The sequence below is a fragment of the Eubalaena glacialis genome, chromosome 14 (assembly GCF_028564815.1).
Source record: "Eubalaena glacialis isolate mEubGla1 chromosome 14, mEubGla1.1.hap2.+ XY, whole genome shotgun sequence".
NCBI classification, from domain to species: domain Eukaryota; kingdom Metazoa; phylum Chordata; class Mammalia; order Artiodactyla; family Balaenidae; genus Eubalaena; species Eubalaena glacialis.
In genome coordinates, this window is record NC_083729.1 from 77847165 (window position 1) to 77870100 (window position 22936).

A 22936-nucleotide genomic window follows, 5' to 3' on the forward strand; every position below is an offset into this window, starting at 1 on the left:
AGTGCCCAAGGAAAACTTATTGACTCAATTATCAATAGATATGAAATGTTTGCCCCTGCTTCAGGCTTAGGCAATTCTCATACCTACATTCTTGGAGAAGAGAACATGAGCTGATGTCAATAAATCTATAAATAATTTAAAAGGCATATTGGCATTGCTCTAGGAAATATTCACCTTTACCAACTCCACGTGTCCACACTCATATTTACAGCTTCTCTGCTTGTCTGTACATCATCTTTAACATCTACATTTGGGGCCAGGTGTGTAAATAGAATTGTTTTAGTCAGTGATTTTTCCCACCCAGGAACATGATTTTAAAAGCACATCCCTCCCCCTTCTCTTCTGCAAATTCTGTGCCCTTCCAGAGGCCCTCTCCCCGAGAGGTAGACCACACTCCTCCTAATTCCTCTGTCTTATGAAGTACTTGAGGGACTCTACTATAACCATGGAAGGAGACCTCTTCCTTGAACAGGGGAGTTCAATGAGATGCTTCTTGAAACTAACAAGGGTAATCTCATTATCAAACATGAGAAAGAGTAGTTAGACTCTACACATAAAAATGGCAGGAAAGACCCTGAGAACTGAGTCATCACCAAAGACAGAGAAAAAGAGAGAGAGATATTGAGAGAGGAGAGAGGAAGAAAGAGAGAGAGAATATTAGAGCATGAAGTGGACAAGACCTATCAGTGCTCACAATGAAACAGAAATGTCCAAGTGGCCACAATGGCACAACATGGGGACCTGGGACCAAAGAAATGATAACAGGAGGAAAACAATGAGTTAATGAGTTTTAGTAACATGAGCCCTGCTACCCAGAACACAACTTTTCCCGGGCAGTCACAAAGTGATGTATAAAGTTCTTAATGTTCAACACAAGTATATACAATTCCATAACAGGAAAGAATCCTCAACATAAAAATTGTTAAAAGTCATGAGCAAGCAATCTCTCTTCTAAGTGAGGGAGAGAGGTAAGAAATGACCAACAGACACATGAAAATATATTTTGAAGGTATTAGAAATCAAAGAAAGAAATTTAAAATGATATGCCATTTTTCATTCATGGCATCATTTTGAAAAGAAAGAACATATTACTATATTTTTTATTCCACTTTTATATCCAAATGTTGGTCGTGTTTAAAAATCAATAGCTACTCTCAATGAAAGAAAAGTCCTTAACATTAAGATTTTTAAATGGGTTTGCACGAACGTGTCTGAAAGTAATTCTAGCTGGCATAATCCTTTTTTTCTTCTTTTTTCTTTTTTTTGGAGGAATATATATTTAAGTGAATTGTAGAATTTGCTCATGCTATTCCCCAGCTTTCGGCTTTCTATCTTGGTCCCAGGGCAAATCCCACCTTCTTTGCCCTTCATTTTGTTCTGTCTTTGGTGATATAGGAGATTGAAATGCTGGATCACATTTTTAGTCTTCTTAGTTTAATTCTGCCTCTACCACCCACTTCCTAACTCTTCCTCAAGCAGGAGAATATCTAATCTGATGCACTACAACCCAGGAACTCACTGTATGGTCAAAGTAACTGTTCCTTAAAGGTACATTCTCTTTGATTTTTTTTCTTTTTAAATAAATGTTCTAATAAGGATAAGTCTTACATTGTACTTACTCTGTGCGAGGTACTATTCTAAATGGTGCACATGTAATAACTCTGTTAATCAGCACAAAAACTTTGTAGGGTGATATTATTCTCATCCCATTATAAAGGCTGAGAATATGAGTCATAGTGAGGATAAATAACTTGGTCAGTGTTAGCCAGCTCCTAACACCTCCTGGACCAGGCAAGCTTGCTCAGAGCCCCATGTTCTTAAGCTCTGGGTCTTGTGTTTCTCTAACTAACCAGGAGTCAGAAGAAGGACGGCTAACGAATTTACATATTTGGAACATTATTATTTGGTTTTATTTGAAACCTCATCTTGGGATTAGGTTGAAAGTTGTTTACCACCTTTAACTTAGGTGGTAAATAGAATTGAGAGTGCAATTTCAGCCTGTGAATCGTTTGGCCTGAAAGTTAACTTAATGTTTGTTCAGTTCAGTTTCTAAGACAATGATTTCAGTTACTTTAGGTGGATTAAGAGAGAAGAAAGGAAGATTTGATGAGATCAGTCTCACAGAGGTGGGTTAGGACAACCATACCTTTGCTTGATTTTATGCTAGGGTCTCTGATGGAACAAAGAGAAAAAAAAACAGAGCACGGTCAGATAAGAAAAACCTGCCACTCTCTTCCCATTCTAGTACTGGATCTCCTAATGCCCCTTCTCAAAACTTACCTCAACAGAGAAGATAACTGGATGATTCGATCCCAGGACATTCCTTTTATAAAGAGTCCAGGCTACATGCTTGAATTCATGTTTTGCCAAACAGCCTTGCATTAGAGATCATTAAATATTTGTCAGTGTATTTCAAATACATATATTCTCATTCCCTTTGTTCCTTTTTTTTTTCCTTTATGCACTTAGATTTCTCTGAACTTGATGAGAGGGGGTGGGGTAATTGACAGGGTGATTCTAAAGACCCTGGCTGTAATTCCATCAAAATACCACCACAGTTCCATCTTGTTCATATCAAAAGATTTCATAAAATTATGTAACTTACCATGAAATCCATTTCTGACCATGTTCCCAACTAGCTGGATATTTCTAGGGTAGGTCCAATAGGGTAGTCCCTGCCTTTCCCTTTTTCTTGACCCTTGGGCCTAGTGAGTTGACATGGAGTGAACAAGCAAGTTGAGGAAACAGGAAAGGCAAGCGCTTTTGGAAGGCAGGCTATACGCAGATGAGAACATGGAAGGGGAGAGAGGCGCAAACTGAAGAAGGTTGAGGACAAAGTCATCTCTTCATCATTTTCCTAAGGGCTGGTCCAGGAAAAGTCCTATAACGCTTGACCACTCCAAGCAAATCCAATATTTTAAGATATGTAAAACATCTTAACAGGCTTATGACATCATGTCTGACACACAGAACTGCATCTGGCCAGGCTGCAGCCCAAATCATCTGAGTGAGGATGCCTTTGTAGTTTTACATATTTTTCAAACAAGATATTCAATTAGTGCTCATTAGGATGGAAGAGATGTCTTGGCAGCTTTTCCTCCTTTGCTGCCTCCAAGTAGTCACAGAGACTTCTAGAAATCTTCCCTGCACAAAGTCATGCAAGACATGTTTGTTACTGAGCCATTACAGCCATGCTGGATAAATATAAGGGAAGAAAATATTCTGGTCCCAAAAAGCACAAGTTGCAGATGGTCCTGTCACATGGTTGTGGCCCACATATCTTTCAGGTTAGAGGAAGACAGAAAGAATAGTGGATAACCAAAAAGAGGTAATTCCCTCCCCTAACATTTAACTTCCTGTTAGTACAGGGTTTTAGAATGAAACAATCATAAAGATAGCTACTGTATACTTAAGATCTACAGAGTGCTAGGCAATGTGCTCTATGCTTAATGTATCTCTGTATGTGACAGATGCTGAAGCTGGTCCCATACTTTCTTGAACACTCACTGGGGGAAGAATGAAAAAGGAAACAAAACTGGACTTGTTATGGGGAAATCTGAATTTGCCATGAGATGCTCCTCAAGGGATATTTAAAATGGAGAATTTCAAGAAAATTAAAATGAATTTCAGAAAATAAACTAAGGTCCTGCTGTGTAAGATTGTTTTTTTTTTTGAGCAAGTGGTCCACAAAATATCCCTATAAGCTTCCTACAAAGCAAATAGATATATCCATTGCCATCATTCCTGGGGAGGTCAGTCCAGTGGTAGGAAATAAAGATGGAAGGCAAGGATTAAAAAGTGGAGGTGTTCCACCAAGTTCCCTTGGGTATCTTTGACCATTTTTGTGACTCCTTTGCCTCTACTTGCTTCTGCTTCAAACTATCCCCATTTGTGAGTCTCTGTGTATGGTTGCCCCCCAGCTACCAGAACTGGAAGTGCCTGCAAGGTTATGTGCCCCTGTAGCAGCCATCAGCCAATGACTAATTAATGTCAGGGTATGAATGCCCAGATCCTTGCCTCAAATTGATACAAATTCTAAGGTGTAATTTACAATTCAGGGCTCCCCTTGGTCAAGGCTGATGCTGGGATTTTGCCTGTAATTGCATCCTTGCTTGACTTCCTCCCTTCCTTTTCCTTCACTGTCTTACAAATTTCTCCTGGGAGCAATTCTGTAACAAATCGTTGGCACATGAATCCTCATCTCAAGGTCTTATTTTAGAGAACAGGGATAGCAACAAATGGTATGAGGGATAAATCTCTCCCAGTTTTCTTTGAAATTATAGACTTAATTTTTCTGAGATCCTGAAATATGGAATAGTACATAGTGCTTCCAGAATGTGTGTGGAGATCAACAGTGAAGGGAAGGTGAGGTAGGAAAAGGTAAAAGCTGCCTTTGAACCCATAGAGAGGACTGAAGGGAAGGGAGAAAATTAACCCAGGGAAGACCACATAAATCTATCTTGGCCTATACAGGAGTTTAAAGTACTCTATTGCATTTACTTTCCATTTTATCAGATGTCTCAACAAAACCTTGTCCAAATTTATTCTAAGTATGTTAAAAACCTCATAGTGGTATCAATGCCCTTTAGACAAAGACCATCAGAAATATACCCCTAGTTAAACAAGTTGGGTTTATTACTCATTGCAGAAGGGGATGGGGGGTGAGGGGAGATACACACCATGAGAAACCATGGGTTATCTCAGTAAGAGGGTATTAGAAAGAACTTATTTTAGGATTTGGGATTTGGTTGGATGATTTGGGATAGGGTCTAAGGAAGCAGGGGTTCACTGTAGTTTGGAAACTCTCAAAAAGGGGGGGGGGTTATTCTATGACTGGATAGCTCAATAAATCTTATCTACCACAAAGACAAAACTGTAGTTGGTAAAGAAGTAGCAGTCACATATTTTGGCCAAGAGAGGGGGTGTTGGATGTTATGTGGGTGGCACAGTGACTTTTTTTGTGTGCTTAGACAAAATTATGAAGTGGCTTTGTTTTGACTCATTTTATCGTAGTCTCTGAGTAACATTGTCGGGGGTGTTCTCTGAGATTGTTTATGTTTAACAGGGGAATAATTTGGCTTTGCTGTGAGTTCCAGGCCAACTTTCAAATGTCAGGGGCTGCTCATTTTTGTCGTTGATTTTTTTTTTTTTAAATACAGGGACTTCTTATTACTCTTAGAATTTTGGAGGAGGGAGAAATTTCTTCCTTACCTTTCTTGAATTCTTTTGGCTAGACTGATAATTAAATTGACACAAGACACATTAAGCGGCGGGGGGGGGACAAATTTAATTTGTGCACATGGAGGTCTCATAGAAATAGGAGCTAAGAAGTGGCCAAAGCAGGCAGCTTTTATACTTTTCAGACAAAAACAAAAAACAAACAAATAAAGCATTTGTGAGGAATTGACAAAGAAATTTTGGGTGCTCAATTAGTAAAGAATCCAAACAGTGTTTGGGCTTGGGGTAGTAAAGAAGTAATAAGGTTTGTTTATACATGCTTCTTGGCCCTAAATTCCCTGTCTCTGGCAATAAGGATGTCCTTCTACCTCTGAATGCAGGGAGAGCACTTTTCACATGGGAGGTTTAGTTCCTGCTTTCAAGAAGACAGAGAGAGGATCAAAGTGCCCCTCTTGCTTTGGCCATTTCTTAAGTAAATTTAATTCAAGATAGTGGATATGCTACTGTGGCATAGTTTGGGGTGGCCTGCCCTGAGCCCCAAATGGAATGCATGTAATATTACTGTTAACATTTGGGTGTCTTTTCTTCCAAGATTTAAGTGGGGGAATCATACATTTATAAAATTCTGTCATGTTTTGTTTGTTTGTTTTTCAGTTTTTAACCCTTGATGCTATCTGACATGATTGCTATTGTGCCATTAAATAGTCTTTGAGAACATGAGTTTAATAACTACATATTATTTCATCTGGGAACTAACCATATTAGTTATCTATTATTGCATAACAAGTTACCCCAGAACTTAAAACATGTATTTATTATGTCACAGAGTTTCTGAATGTCAGAAATGCAGGAGGGCCCAGCTGGGAGGGTCTAGCTCTGGGCGTCTCATGAAGTTTCAATTAACCTGTGACCAGGGCTGCTGTCTCAGAAGACTTGACTTTGGAGGATTCCCTTAGAAGCTCACTTTCCTGGCTATTGACTGGAGGCTTCAGTTTCTTATCATATGGATTTTGCTGTAGAGTTATTCCCAACACCCAACATGGATTCTCCCAGAGTGGGTGAAGAAAGACGAGAGAGAGAGATTATACTGCATTTTATGACCTAGTCTTCCAGGTATACACCATCACTTTGTCAACTACAAATTGGCACTTGCCATCTACCTCTATAAGGATTAAATTATGAGCTCTTTTAGCTGCTGACCTTCAACACTCCTGAAAGGAGTTCAGGGTAGAGACCAGGAATGAGGCTCATGATGACATCTGCTTCTCGTGACTAACAGTAACCTTCTGCAAAAAATATGTGCTTGATTGCATGTACTCCCCCTTCACAAAATCACATATATACTGACCTTCCCCCCTACCTCTTTGGAGCAGTTTCTCAGAGCTATCTGAAATGCTGTCTCCCAGGCTATAGTCCTCATTTTTCCCCAAATAAAACTTAACTCACAACCCTCATGTTGTGCATTGTTTTCGGTCGACCACTTCCACCATATGTTATTCATTAAAAACAAGTCACAATGGCCAACCCACACTCAAGAGGAGGACATTACACAATGTATGGATGCCAGGAAACCGGGATCATTTAGGCCATCTTGGAATATGGCTACTACATTTATCTTACTGCATATAATTTGTAACCATTTATAGCTTTTTTATTACTGGATATTTAGGTTTATTTCCATTTTTGGAATATAAAAGTGGTTATTAATTTTTCATTTAAAAGTATATATCAAGGACCTTCCATGTACTAAATACTGAAATCAAAATTTGTTATGTGATGCTGGCTGAAATGAAACATTCTATGATTAAAATCTTAGGACAAAAAAATCTTTCCTGTCAGGATCTATGATTATTTCATTAAGATGGAGTCCTATAAGTAAAAATATTAAAATAAAATATATAAGTATGTAGGTCTTTTGATATATAATGCTAATTGCTTTTCAGAAAATGTGTATACACCAATGATCCCAGAAGCAGCAGCATCTTAGCATAAAATCAGTAGTATTCAATATGGATGTTTAATATATGACATTTCTAAGGTAATAAGTAAAAAAGTCATATGTTTTCTTTTCTTTAATCTACATGTACATATTTAATTCATTTTTTTTTTAATTAGCAAGTTTTCTCATTGATATTTTAGATCTCTTCATAAGAATATCAACTTTCTATCAGCTATGTTTGCTACAAATATTAGTCTGTTTAGAGTAAATCTTTCAGTTTATAGTAAAACTTTAAATTTTGCAATATTTGCTGTGCAGACATTTTATATTTTTTTACTGTCAAATCTATCAGTCTTTCATTTATTAATTGCTTATTGAGTCCTCCATTTTTGGTTAAATTACATTGTCATATACAATTATTTTGTATCATACATAACAAGTAAGATATTAGTTTAAAAATCTTAACACTTTAATATTCTTGACTTTTTTTTTTTTTTGGTTTAATTATGTGCAATGAGGATCCAATGTTTTTATTCCAAAATAAGTTGTTGACTATTCTTTCATTTCCCATTAGCTTGTGAGGTTTCTGAAACCCTATTAAGTTTTTATATACACTGTGTCTCCCCATTAGTCCTCCCCAAATCTCCATCTCCATCCCACCCAAATATGCTAACATATCTCTTTAACTTAAAATGTTCTTAGTTAATCCATAGGCCATTCCCCATCCTTTTTTTTTTTTTTTCCCCAATATTTTTCCTTCATACAGATTTTATATGTTTACTGGTTAAGGTCTTTCTTCCTGGGCACTTTATGATTTTTTGTTTGTTTGTTTGTTAATGAATTGTTTTCTTTTATAATGTAACTTCTAAGGGAGAACTATTGTTTCACTATATATGTAACAATTTTACTGATAATCCTTTGGTAAGTTTAGTGGTTTTCAGTTGACTTTCTCGAGGTTTCTAGGTATATAATATTATCCGTGAGTGTTCTTACCACAATAAAATAAAAACAAAAAATGATAATTTTATCTTCAACTTTCTAAAGATAACATCTCTTATTTTTTGTCACATAGTATTATGTTGATCAGAAAGTCTAGAATAAGCTTAAATGTATTAAAATTAGTAGGGAGCTTATTTATTTGTAAATTAATAATTTCAATTACTATTGAAATTATTTCACCACAGTTTCACTATTCAAAATGAGGTTTTTAAAAGATTGATGTGAAAAATAAAACAGTAAATCCTGAAGGAAGGCAGAAATATTTTAGCATTCTTCACATCTCCTGCTCCAGTCACTGTTAGACATTTGATTGTTTTCCAAAAAGAGGACACATTTGATAACAGACACTCTGCATGTAGACTCTACTTTTGTTCTGTTAAACTGCTTTATTGGTTTTCACGCTTTAGTGTATCTAAGAATTACTTTTCTGGCCTGTATAGTCAAAACCATGTATAATAAACCTTACATGGACAATTTAAGAGCTATTCAGAATTAATCGTGACTGTGATGATTGCGCTTTTTATACTGACTTAAGGACATAACACAGCTCTTTTTAAATATAAATAAACACCTCAAAGCTTATACTCTTTCATAGCACTTCATGCTGCTTTGCATTATTTACTGTTATTAAAAGATTATTTACTCTTTTACCAGGCTCTAAATTCTATTAGGTCAGGGCTCATGCCTTTATACATCCATTGTCATAACTGTATTAGTGTTCTATTGTTGCTGTAACACATTAACACACACTCCTTTCTGGAGGCGCTAGGGGAGAATTGATTTCCTTGCCTTTTCCAGCTTCTAGAAACCTTACACATTCCGTAGCTTTTGGCCTCCTTCCTACCTTCTTAAAGCCAACAGTGGTCGGTTGAGTCTTTCTCATTCTGACCTCTTCTTCTGCCTCACTTACTTACTTTTAAGAACCTTTGTGATTAGAATAAATCCACTCAATTCAGGATAATTTCCCTATCTTAAAGTCAGTTGATTAGCAACCTTAATCCCCTCTGCCCCCTTAATTTCCCTGTGTTATGTAAAGATTCCAGGCATTAGAACATGAACATGTGGGCGTGAGGTTATTATTCTATTACAACACCCTTATTAGCTAGCATAATCGGTATTCAATAAATATCAGTTGTATAAACAAATAAATGAATGAACAAAAGCTACAAAATTGATACAATCTTTAAATAATCAGGAAGTTTTCCAGTATTTCTAATTGTCTAACAGCTTTTAACAACAATAGCTTTTGAAGTTTTCTTTTTAATATGTTTTAAGTATCTCATTATATTATTGTACACTTTTTTGTTATGGAGTCTAATAATGAGCTAATAGATTGACTACTAAGCCATGCACATTCTTACTTAGTTACGGTACTGATAAGTCTAGTTGTTCATTTCTTAAAGATATTTATACATTGATGAGACTCATGCTATGTTGAATTTTAGTGTCAGAGTTTATTCACTTAACATAGAAATGAAACTAATAGCTTATGTGAGAAATGGTTATTATCTGCCTCATACTGGGGTAAATTGCAAATATTTACAGACTGTTCACTGTCCTGGGATGTTCAATTTACATAAAATCTCATAATCAATCATCACAACAATTCTATTTAGTAGGAATTTTTTGTCTGTTCATTTTATAAATAAATTAATTTTAGAGATGATATTTGCCTAGTATTTTACCTTTGGCAATGGTAGATGCAAACCACCAACTCTGGTCATTTTGGGATCATGATCCATACTATTAACCACAATGTTCCATCAATTGGTGCATTTTCCACAATGTTCTTTGTTCTGGAATAAGCTATATAGCATTGCTTCTTAGAAAATTTGAAAGAGCATACCTTTAAAGCCTGGATTTATAGGTCTTTCTGAGACAAAATTCTATTATAACTTTTTCATTGACTTTTGTTTTTTCCTGGGTCAACCTGGTCTCTCTCCTCATAGCCTCCTGTTTATTGGTTCATTAAATCATTCAACAAATTTTATCAGTTATTTTTTACCAAGAAATCTGTTAGATGGCGTATTGTAACTGTCTTTATGGAGTTATGTCCTATTATGTATGTGAACCAGAGAGTAAAATTAAAAGAACAACTATATACATAATTAAAAATTATAATTAGTATTGTGGAGAAAATGAATAAATTGTGAAAAGCAACAATAAAAGGGCTAACTTAATTTATGCAGAGGTCAGGAAATTTCCTCCCACTCTCTATCCCTTGAGAAGATTTTTAAGTTGAGATTAAAAGAATAAGAAGGAAACAACCCAATGGAAAGGAGATGGCCATGCTTTCCATCCTCTTGAGACTGTCAATGGTTGTCTGAAATTTTCTTTTTGTTGAGGAAGTAAATTAAGTTTATAATCTTGCTCTCCCTCTTAGTCATCTATGATAAAAAAACCCATTCCCTTCTTTTGCAATATGTTTTCCATAGCTTCCATGTTGGAATTTCTATTTGTTCATTTTCAAATGAGCAAAAGATTATCTAGATTCCATTTTTACCAAGAGATGTGAAGTATACATTTTTCTTGGTTTTACTCTCTGCCCATTCATGGTAAGGTCATTATACACCCTCACTTGTAATATGAATATAGCCTGTGAAAATATAACCAATTTAGTTAAAACTTCTACCAGTTTAGATATTAGAAGACCTTTTTACAGAATTCTTCACTACATCCACAATTTCAAACATACAACATATCACAATTTGTTCTTTAATATCAGACTTTAAGAAGGTGTTTCACAGAATTATATTGTCCTTTCTGTAGAAAGAGAAGTAAAGAGTAATGCTACTTAAGGTTACTCTTATCAGAGTTTATACAATAAATCTAAGCTTTTCTTCTCTTGTCAGTTTTTCTTTTCTTTTCTTTTCTTTAATTCTTACTGAGTGACTAATAAAACCAGTCACAGTGAAGCACTTGGCTCTTAGTCTTAGATGGCAACTATTGATATAGCCAGTTCAATCAATCTAGGATGTGTACTGGAGAGGTGAACATCATTATACACAGTTCCTGATAGATCAGGTTCGTCTTAAGCTATCAATATTGGTATAGTATTGAAGGACCATAAGTCAGTAAGAGGAGTAATGAAGTAACATAATAAATATGGTGCAACATATTTATCTCAGAAATCAATCACAAGTGTCAGCATATAAATAATATATATAAAAACATCTAACAATTTTTAGCCAAATGATGGGAGATTATACTGCTAGAAGTAAATGAGATAACATGCTGGCTTTGAATGCCCATCCCAAAATTTTAGAAATGCAAATAGTCAAAGGAACTAGAAGTTCATTATGGTAACTCTGAAATCCAACATCAAGGAAATCATTTTGAAGAAAATTATAAGAAAGGAGCAAGCACCAGGAAAATAATTACATGCCACTCATACCATCATACTCTGGATCTTTATAACCAAGTTGGAGAAATTTGAAGGGAAATCTAATTGATTTTATATGGAATGTTCGCTTGTGGCTGTGACTGAATTATTTTTCAGAAGTAGAAGGTTCTAACTACTTAGTCATTTATGAAACCCTAAAAGGACCCCCACACCATAAATATACCAGCATCCCCTCAAATAAATTATGGCATAATACTGTAACATAATTGATTTTGCATCGTAACAGTGGAGGCCAAACAATAATACAACATATGCATACAGCTTATTGGATCTCTAGACATCAGTTATTAAAGTAAAAAATAATTATTAAAAATAAAAAAATTAAAAAGTAATAAAAAAGAAAAAAAAATGAAAGAAAAAAGAAGAGAGCAACCAAACCAAAAACAAATCCACCAATGATATCAAGTGCTAAAAACTATACTAAAAAGAAAACGCATAAAACAGACAGACAGGACCCTAGGACAAATCATAAAGGCAAAGCTATACAGACAAAATCACACAAAGAAGCATATACATACACAGTCACAAAAGAAAAAGGAAAAAAAAAAAAATATATATATATATATATATCATTGCTCCCAAAGTCCACCACCTCAATTTTGGGATGATCCATTGTCGCTTCAGGTATTCCACAGATGCAGGCTACATCAAGTTGATTGTGGAGATTTAATCTGCTGCTCCTGAGGCTGCTGGGAGAGATTTCCTTTTATCTTCCTTGTTTGCACAGCTCCTGGGGTCCAGTTTTGGATTTGGCCCCACCTCTGTGTTTAGTTCACCTGAGGGTGTCTGTTCCCTGCTCAGACAGGACAGGGTTAAAGGAGCAGCTGATTAGGGGGCTCTGCCTCAGTCAGGCTGGGGGGAGGGAGGGGTACAGAATGCGGGGTGAGCCTGTAGTGGCAGAGGCCTGCATGATGTTGCAACAGCCTGAGGCATGCCGTGTGTTCTCCCAGTGAAGTTGTCCCTGCATCACGGGACCCTGGCAGTGGTGGGCTGCACAGGCTCCTGGGAGGGGAGGTATGGATAGTGACCTGTGCTTGAACACCAGGCTTCTTGGAGGCTGCAGCAGCAGCCTTAGCATCTCATGTCTGTCTCTGGTGTCCGTGCTGATAGCCACAGCTTGCACCCATCTCTGGAACTCGTTTAGGTGGTGCTCCGAATTCCCTCTCCCCTTGCACCCCAAAACAATGGTCTCTTGCCTCTTAGGCAGTTCCAGACTTTTTCCCGGACTCCCTCCCAGCTAACTGGCACACTAGCCCCCTTCAGGCTGTGTTCACGCAGCCAACCTCAGTCCTTTCTCTGGGATCTGACCTACGAAGCTGGAGCCTCAGCTCCGAGACTCCACCCGCCCCAGTGGGTGAGCAGACAAGCCTCTCAGTCTGGTGAGTGCTATTCAGCACCGATCCTCTGTGCGGGAATCTTTCCACTTTGCCCTCTGCACCCCTGTTGCTGTGCTGTCCTCCATGGCTCTGAAGGCCCCTCCCCTGCCACACCCCAACCCCCCCACACCCCATCTCCTCCAGTGAAGGGGCTTCCTAGTGTGTGGAAACTTTTCCTCCTTCACAGCTCCCTCCCCAAAGTGCAGGTCTTGTCCCTTTTCTTTTATCCCTGTTTTTTCTTTTTTCTTTTGCCCTACCCAGGTACATAGGGAGTTTCTTGCCTTTTGGGAAGTCTGAGGTCTTCTGCCAGCATTCAGTAGGTGTTCTGTAGGAGTTGTTCCACATGTAGATGCATTTCTGATGTATTTGTGGGGAGGAAGGTGATCTGTACGTCTTACTCTTCCGCCATCTTGAATATCTCCCCCTCATAATTATTATATTAAAGTGCACCTTATAATTTGGTATTAAGATATTATTTTGTATCTCCATATGGACTATTAAGAATATTAAATTTAATAAGCTTGGACAATATGACTTTTAACTGGATTGAAAATTAGCTGCTAGATTTTTAGCAGAGGAATAAAAACCTGTATAAACATAGTTACCACAGGTCCACCGGATCCCAGAAGAAGGACATGGTACAAGCTACGGTGACAGGGACATTCTTAAATCAAGGGTTGTCATCCAGAAAGAAATAGACTAAGATTTAGTACAAATTTAGCTGTAACATTAAAACATAGTCAAAAAAGCATTCAGACCAATGAAGATAAGGTTTAGCTAATGTTCAACTTAGCCTGAGAAGAAAAATATGAACCAAGCTTACATTATCTTAATTGGTTGGTACACAGATATACTTGGGTTTTTTTCCCTAATTTTCAGGAAAAACACTCAACCAGGATATCAATTGAGGATTTTTTTTTGTAGGTACCGTTTATTAGGTTAGAGAAGCATGTTTCTAGTCCTTGCTTATTGAGTGTGCTTATCCCAATAACGTTGGATGTTTTTCAAATGTTTTTGCTATGCTTAATTGAAATGATCATGTGTTTTTTGTCCTTTTTCTATTAATATGGTGTATCACTTCCTTAGCGCTATTGTAACAAATGCCTACAAATGTGGAATTGGCTTTGGATCGGGTAATGGGAAAAGGCTGGAAGAATTTTGAGAAACATGATAGAAAAAAGCTACCTTGACAGTAGAAATATGGATGTTAAAGACTCTGCCCATGAGAGCTCAGAAAGAAGTGAAGAGCACAACAGAGATGATGTATATCATCTTAGATAATATTTAAATCATAAACCAACTGTTGGTAAAAATAGGGAGATTAAACAGACTGCTGGTAAGGGCTCGGAAGGAAGTGAGAAACATATTACTGTAAACTAGAGGAAAGGGGATCCTTATTATACAGAAGAAGAAAAAAATATATATATATATATATGCCACAATTCAACTAGATTTTCTTCATATATATATATATATATATATATATATATATATATATATATATATATAAAGCATATTATAATAAATAAATTTGGACTTTAGCTAAGGGGGTTTCCAAGCAAACTGGTGAAGGTGTGGTTTCTTCTTGCTTCTTATAGTAAAATGTAAGTGGTAAGAGACAAGTTGAGGGAAGAACTGTTAAGCAAAAAAGAACCAAGTCTTGATGAATTGAGAAATTCTCAACCTATCCGGACAGCAAAAGATGATAAAATTAGGATGTCGAAATGTTCACCGTCAAGAATGCATGTTCTGGAGAAAAAGGTGTGCCTGGAACCTTTTTTTAGTCCTTAGAAGGACCAAAGGTCAGAGTATTCAGTCACACAAAGGGCTTCTTGAAGAGATTAGACATATGATTCCTAGAAACCTGCAGTCATCTCAGCGGAAGTCAAGAATAGATGTGAGATGATCCAGGGGAGATCTGTGGAAGAGGCTTTTGTCTAACTGAATGAACCCTGTGCCTTGCATGGAAGATCCATAGGTATCTGAGAATGTTACACCAGCAGAAACACTGTGAGCCTGGAATGAAAGGGAGAGAGGGAGGATGAAATAAAAGAGGGCTGTCAGACACACCAAATTCTACAGGCAGGAAGCAGACTGATAAGACTTCTCAGGGGCCAACATGCACTGCCCCTTCCTGAAGGGAAGGATGACTCAGAGTACAGAACTTTGGGTCACAGAAAATTATTTCCAGGCATTACAACTTAATGGAATTTACCTAGATTTCAAAGTTGCTTTAGAATCAGTGACAAGTTTCTTCCTTCTATTTTTAACGTTTTGGAATACGAATGCCCATAACTATTATCTATTCCTGCCCTACCATTGTATCTTGGCAGCAGGTAACTTCTTGTCTTGTTTCACGGGTTCACAGATAGAGAGGAATCTTGCCCTGGAATGGATCATATTCAGAATGTGACCCATATCTGAATATTTAGAAAATGAGATTCTGGACTTTGGAGTTGATGATATTTAGATAATGGGATTTTGGACTTTAAGTGGGTGCTTTGGGATTGAGGTAAATATAGTTTGAATGACAGATGAATATAAATCTTTGAAGGCCAGAGGTCATACTGTAATGGACAGAACAATGGCCACCCAAATATGGCCAGATGTGTGAATATGTTACCATACATGGTAAAAATTACTTTGCAGATGTGATTAAGTTAAAGATATAAAGGTGGGACACTTATCCTGGATTTTCTAGGCAAGTCCAATGTAATCACAGGGAGCCTTATAATAAAGAAGCAAAAATGTCAAGGATAGTAGGTGATGTGACAATGGAAATGGAAGAAGAAAAAGCAGTTTGTTATGGGACCATGAGCTAAGTAATAAAGAGAGCCTCAAGAAACTTGCTTTTATCAGGCAAGGAAAAAATTTTTCTCCTAGAGCCTCCATAAGGAAACACTTTGACTTTAGCCCAGTGTAACACTGATTTTGAACTCCTGACCTCCAGAACTTTAAGCCAATATTAATATATATTTTTTAAACCACTAGGGTTTGTGGCAATTTGTTCCAGCAGCAACAAGAAGCCAATATATATGCTGTATTACTCTGATTGATTTGAGGATGTTAAATCAATCTTGCATTTCTGTGATACATTTCCCTTGATGGTAGGTTATAGGTCTTTTAAAATCTTGCTGGATTCAGTTTACTAGTATTTTTATTGAGGTCTTCTGTATCTATATTCATGAGGATTTTTTTTAATATAGCTATTTTTGGTTTTGGGGGGTTTTTGTACTATCTTTTTCCGGTTTTTGTATCGAGGTAATACTGATCTCATAGAATGAACTGTGAAGTGTTCCCTCCTTGTATATTATTTTGAATGAGTTTATGAAGGATTAATATTAATTATTCTTTAAATGTTTGGTAGAATCACCAATAAAGTCAACTAGACTTTGCTTTTCTTTCTTGAAGTTTTTTAAAATTCCTAATTCAATCTTTGCTTTTATAGGTCTAGATTATATGTTTCTTCTTGAGTCAGTTTCAATAGATTGTGTCTTCTAGAAATGTGTCCATTTTATCTAAGTTATTTAATTTGTTGGCATACAGTAGTTGATACCTCCTTATTATCTACTTTATTTCTGTAAGACCAGTAGTGATGTTCCTGCTTTCATTGCTGATTTTATTAATTTGAATCTTTCAACTTCTTTTCTTGATCAGTCTAGCCAAATTTACCAATTTTTAAAATCATTTCAAAGAACCTCCTTTGGTTTCATTGATTTTCTCTATTGTTTCCCTATTCTTATTTCTGCTCTAATCTTTATTCTTTCCTTCCTCTGCCAGCTGTCGGTTTAGTTTGCTCTTCTTTCTCTAGATTCTCTTTTGTTTGTTCTTCTTTCTCTAGATTAAGTTGTAAGTTCAGGTCATTCAATTTATGTCTTTCTTCTTTTTTAATATGGTAATTTACAGGTATAAATTTCCCTCTAAGCATTGTTATTACACCATTCTATAAGTTTTGACATGTCATGTTTTGCTTTTATTTTTTTCATAGTGTTTTCTAATTTCCTTTGTGAGTTCTTCTTTGCTGAATAGATGACTTAGAAAAGTGTTGTTAATTTTCACATTTTTGTGAATTAATAAAATTTCTACCATTATTGATTTCTAATTTAATTCCATTGTGATAAAAAATATACTTTGTATTTCAATTCTTTTAAATTTATTGAAGTTTATTCTATGGCCTAATATAAGGTTTATCCTAGAGGATGTTCCATGTGTGCACAATGAGTATTGAGAAGAATGTGTATTCTGATGTTAGATGGAGTATTCTATAGATATTTGTCCTGGTAATTTGCTTTATAGTATTGTTCACATCTTCTATTTCTTTATTGAACTGCTGTATTATTGTTCTTTCTCTTACTGAAAGTCAGGTATTGAAATTCCCAGTTACTATTGTTGAATTATCTATTTCTCCCTTTAATTGTGTCAGTTTTTGCTTCATGCGTTTTGGGGCTCTGTTGATAGGTGTATATATGTTTATAATTGTTATATTTTCCTAATGAATTAGCCCTCTTATAATGGTAAAATGTGTTTCTATTTCTCTTGTAATTATTTTTGTCTCAGAGTATATTTTGCCTGATTTTAGTATAGCTAGTTCAGTTCTCTTTTGACTCTTGCTTGCATGTAAATGTTTCCATCCTTTTCCTTTTAATCCACTCATGTCTTTGAATCTAAAGTATTCATCCTGTAGACAGTATATGTATTCTGCCAACATCTGTCTTTTGATTGAGGTGTTTCACCAACTTGCATTTAATGTAATTACTGATAAGGCTTGATTTATATTTGTCCTTTTGCTATTTGTTTTACTTATGTCTTGTGCTTCTTTCTTTATGCCTTGACTCTTATCTTTTATTTTTGTTAAATATATATTTTCTAGTGTATCTTTTTAATTCCATTGTTGTTTATTTCATTATATTTATTTAAGTTATTTTTGTAGTGTTTGTTCTTGAAATTACAATTAGCACCTTAATGTGAAACAATCTATTGATTCATGCTAATTTAATTTCAGTAATGTGCAAAAACTTCTGCCTAAAATACTCCTATTCCCTCTTCCTCCTTTGTAAAAATGTACATCTGTATAAACTATAAGCCCATTAACACAGTTTTATATTTATTTTTATGCAGTTGTCTTTGAAAACAGATTGGAGAGGAAAAGAATTACAAAAATGCATGTATACTGCCTTTCATTATGGCTACAGTTACCATTACCAGTATTTTTTTCACACTTTCCTTTAATTCTTTACACATGGTTTCCTACAGTTCTTTGAATATATTTATAATAGCTCATTTAAAATCTTTGTCTACTAAGTCCAAAATCTGGTCCCCCTCAGGGACATTTTTGATTAGCTCGTTTTTTTCGCCAGGGTATGTGGACTTACTTTCCTGTTTCTTCCCATGCCTTGTATTTTTGTTGTTGTTATTGTGTTGTTACAAATAAACTTGTTTATAACAACTCTGGTATTAGATCCTTCTATCTCCCACTGAGCTAAGCTCTGAATCATTCAAATAGCCACCTAAGCATAGACATTTTCCATAGAGCTAAAAGTTTAGACAAAATACTGAGTCTGCACTGAGGATGATGCTTTTAACAAAACTCCAAAAGCAGTTCAATCTTTTCATTCTCTGCAGTGCTGCTGGCTTCTACCTATTATACCTCTAAGCTGAGGAGGGAATGGGAGCAAAGGAGAATAACCCTAAGTTCAAACATCACAGACCTCACTGTCTTACCAAAGTTCAGTAGCTTCTTTTGTATAGACAATTTTTGGTTCATTCTGTGGCTTTGGTTAATGGCGAGACTTCTGAAATGATTGATTTTAGTTGTTTTACTTGTATTTCATTGCTTTAAAAAGAGAGTGAGTTCATCAAGCTCCTCTCTCTGCAATTCTTGAGGTTGATCCTCTCCTGGTTAACATCTATTTTAAAGTGTATAGCTCTAAGTTGTGGTGTAATATCTGAAAACTAGAAAACGCAGTTAAATGTGATGCTGACATTTTCAGAAAGCCTGTGATAATTTAGAAGAAAGAAATGTGCACAGCTAAGTAATATAATTAACAAGGAAAAAACAAAGATACATGGATAGAGTTTCCTCATTTTTTTTGGTATTCAGTTCAACTCCATAAAAAAGAAATGAAAGAGGTCTTAAAAGGGATATTACATACTAATCCCAAATAAGATTTATCATATGGAGGAGCCAGCAGCCACTTTCGTATCTTAACTTACTTTCCAATTTTACAATTCATAAAATACTCACCAAGGCATGACACAAGTTTGGAGTTCAAGCACAGTGCATTTTATGTTGCAAGATCCATTAAAAACAATAATTTGTAAGATCCTCAATAGGAAAGTGTGCATTTTTTTCAAAGAATACTTCAAAGAGGGAAGCAGGACTCCTTAATCCAATTTTATGTGAAAAGTAATTTCATTCTCATCTGTGGCCACTTCTCTTCTGTGATTGTGGTTGAAGTTGGAGAACTAAGAACAAAATGAACAGGATCTCTTCATGTCAGTAGTTCTTTTCCACAAGTACGAAATGACAACCTGGCTTTCCCTCGGGAGACAGCAGTAAATCTCACACTCGGAGCAAGAATGACAGGGACTTTGATCATGAACTCATTCCGCTCAGGATTACCTTTCTCTGCCTATTTCTCTTTCTTCACTGCCTGCAGTCCAGAGTATGAACATAGCTGTTTAACAAAGTTCACTTATTTTGCATCATTAGCCTACGGACCTTCCTTACTCTATGAAAAGTGGAATTCTAATGTAAAAAGGCAGTGCCAGAAGGATGGAATGGAAATGTCCCAGCTGGTTCCTTACCAGATCTGTGAATGGGGCTTTATTCTTCCTAAGCCTCACTCTCCTCGCCTATAAACTGGAGGCCACTGTTTTTCTCACCTGATTTTATTAGATTATCAAATGAGATTATACTTAAAAGAACTATTAAATATAACAATTAGATGTTTTGGCTGCTGATAGGATTAACACAATTCTATCAAACAAATCTTGAAAAAGAATTCAATCTTTACAAAAATGTTTGATACACTGTAGAGCATTTATTCCAGACAACCCAACGTTCTGTAAGCAATGATCAATCTTTACCCTATTTGGCATTTTCATCTCATTTATTTAGTATTTATTTAAGACATTAAAACAAAATTACACTGATATGCTCAACACTACTTGGTAGGAATTCCAGCATAAGATCAACACGTGAGTTTCACAAAGTCAGGCTGGCTTTCATGAGACCTGTGGAAATATGAGATTTGAGTAGATCCCACCTCCCCATGTTTTATTTTGGGATAAGAGACACATAGGACGTTGACGTTTGACATAGATGGACTTTATACACAATTATTTTAGGAAAAAATAAAAAGATTATCTCAGCATTGTAGTTTATAAATCAATGATAAGTAGATAAAGAAATAGTCAAAACCAAACAATTGAAAGAAAAATACTGTGTCCTGTACATATCACGTTTTCCTATGAACCCCCTTCTGTTTGTGAAGACCTTAAGTCATCCATTCTGAGGAAAGATGCATAAATCATAAGATTTGATGTCCTGGGATGTGTCTTTAAATCTTCAAATATGTTTTGGGTGCCTACAAATGTCCATACAGTCTTCAAGGTGGTGGTGGTAATGTAAAGCAAAAGAGGTGAGGTCTCAAATAGTGCCGAGGTGGGCAAGGAAAGGATGGGTTCTCAGTGCTATGTTTACCTTTCCTTTCTGTTCTGTTGTTCTAAACATAAAACTGCCCATGCTACATTTGCTTATCTCTTTTAATACTTAAAAAGTTAGGGATATTTGAAATAAACCTGCATAACTTTACAATATAGTAATGATATCATTCAGATCTTCCTCCTCCGTGAAGCTTTCCTGCTTTTCCACTCTACCCACTCCACCCCACCCCAGCTCTCCATCCAGAAATTATATCTCACCTCCCCTGTATTTTCTTAGTCTTTTTTTTTTTTTTTTATCATAGGTCTCTCATGATCTTTATCCTGGTCCTTTAACTTTTGTTAAAATTATTTGTGTGTCTGCTTCATTCTCCTTGGTTTCCTGTAATCTCCTGGAGGGCAGGGTCCATACCTGATTCAACTTATTCAATCCCATGACATTTGATATATACACGATGCATTATACACCTGAATAATTCTTCTTCCTATGACACTTGGAACATTGCCTGGAACATAATAAGTGTTCAATAAGTATTAAGTCCAATGAATGATCGCATGATGTCAAACTAAATTGAAGGACAATGCATATATAAATGAACGATGTAATTTTTAATGTCCTCGGCAGTTTTGAAGACTGGAATAATGACTTTTGCCTTTTAAAATATCTATTTTTTTTCCAGACAAGAGAAGAGAGAGAAATTTGTAAGGCTCCTTTTGGGCTCCAGATGAAAAGTGAATATAATAAATCTATAATTAAAGTAATAAGATATTTGAAAAAGCAATGCCCTTACCAGAAGGTTAGTTCCATTTGTAAAATTTAAGTCTATGGGTAAGACCTGAGATCCTACAGCTCTTATCAAGGTGTTAGGCCAAGTAAGGAAAATTAGAGAGTTAATTAAGAATTGCTTAGACCTCAAAGACAGTCAAGAGCTCAAGCCAGTTGAATGCAGTGTTCTTTTTCATGGTTGCATTCAGAAAGAATGAAAGCTTCTCAGCTCCGTACACCTTCAGCACTAAATTTTACTTTCTTGATTTTGAATGCTTTATAATCTGTGAAATTTCATGAACTGAAGTCCTTATGTTATTGCTTGACTAGTTTGAGGTCCATGAAGCTAGTATGATGGAGACAAATTAAAGTTCTTGATGGAGACTTTTCTACTCAAATTTGTTTTCTTCTATTTATTTAATTAACAATCGTCTGTGATTGTCATGAGTCGTTCACCATCACTTCATTGTTGTTGCTGTTGTTGGAAAGGGGAGGAAGCATTTATGTATTTCATTTATATTTTATTAAACAGAAGACATTGGGTTAGGTTTTATTTTTTTTTAATTTAGGGGTCAGGTTTTTTCCCAGCTTTGTTAAGGTATGATAGACATATAAAAATTGCATATATTTAAGGTGTACGATGTGCTGTTTTGACATATGTAACCTTGTTTAGTAATTACCACAATCAGCTAATTAACATAGCTAACTACCTCACCTCACATAGTTACCACTGTGTGTCTGTGTGTGTGTGCATACACACTTAAAATCTACTCTCAACAAATTTCAAGTATACAATATAGTATTATTAATTATATTTACCATGCTGTACATTAGATTTCTAGAGCTTATTCATCTTATAACTGAACATTTGTACCTTTTGACCAACACCTTTCAATTTTTACCATTCCCCAGCTCCTAGAAACCACCATTCTACTCTGTTTCTCTAGGTTCAACTACTTTAGATTCTAACATTCAGTTTTAAAATAACATCTTCTAAATTTATCCATGTTGTCACAAATGGCAGAATTTCCTTCTCTTTTAAGGCTGTTATATTGAAAGAGAGAGAGAAAGGGAGATTTACCTATTTATCTATCTATCCATCTATGTATCACAATTTCTTTATCCATTCACCCATCAACAGATACTTAGATCGTTTCCATATCTTGGTCATTGTGAATATTGCTGTAATGAAAATAGCAACTTTTAATAAGTGTGGGGTTTGTTGTTGTTGTTGCTGTTGTTTTACTTTTGCCTCACAGACATCATCTCAGTGTCTATCCCTGGTTAAGGTCAAATGTCTTCTGTACATGGCTGTCAAAAGGCAAATGACCACCATCAACTCTGCAGTGAGTCACAGGTCATCCATTTTAGAACCTAAATCTGCACAGAATCTTGGTGGAAAGTGGATTCAATTACATACCATAAAATATAGAAATTAATTTATATCTCCTATGACTTTGTTTTAATCTTTCTTAACAGTATCTCATCCTTGTCGCCAGGAAATAAAGTGTATCCGAAGGCAATAGTAGGCCACAGCAGAGTCTAGTAAGAAGGGTGTCCATATGTTGGGATGACCTAGTGTCGGTATCAGAGCCCAAGCAGAGTAAGGA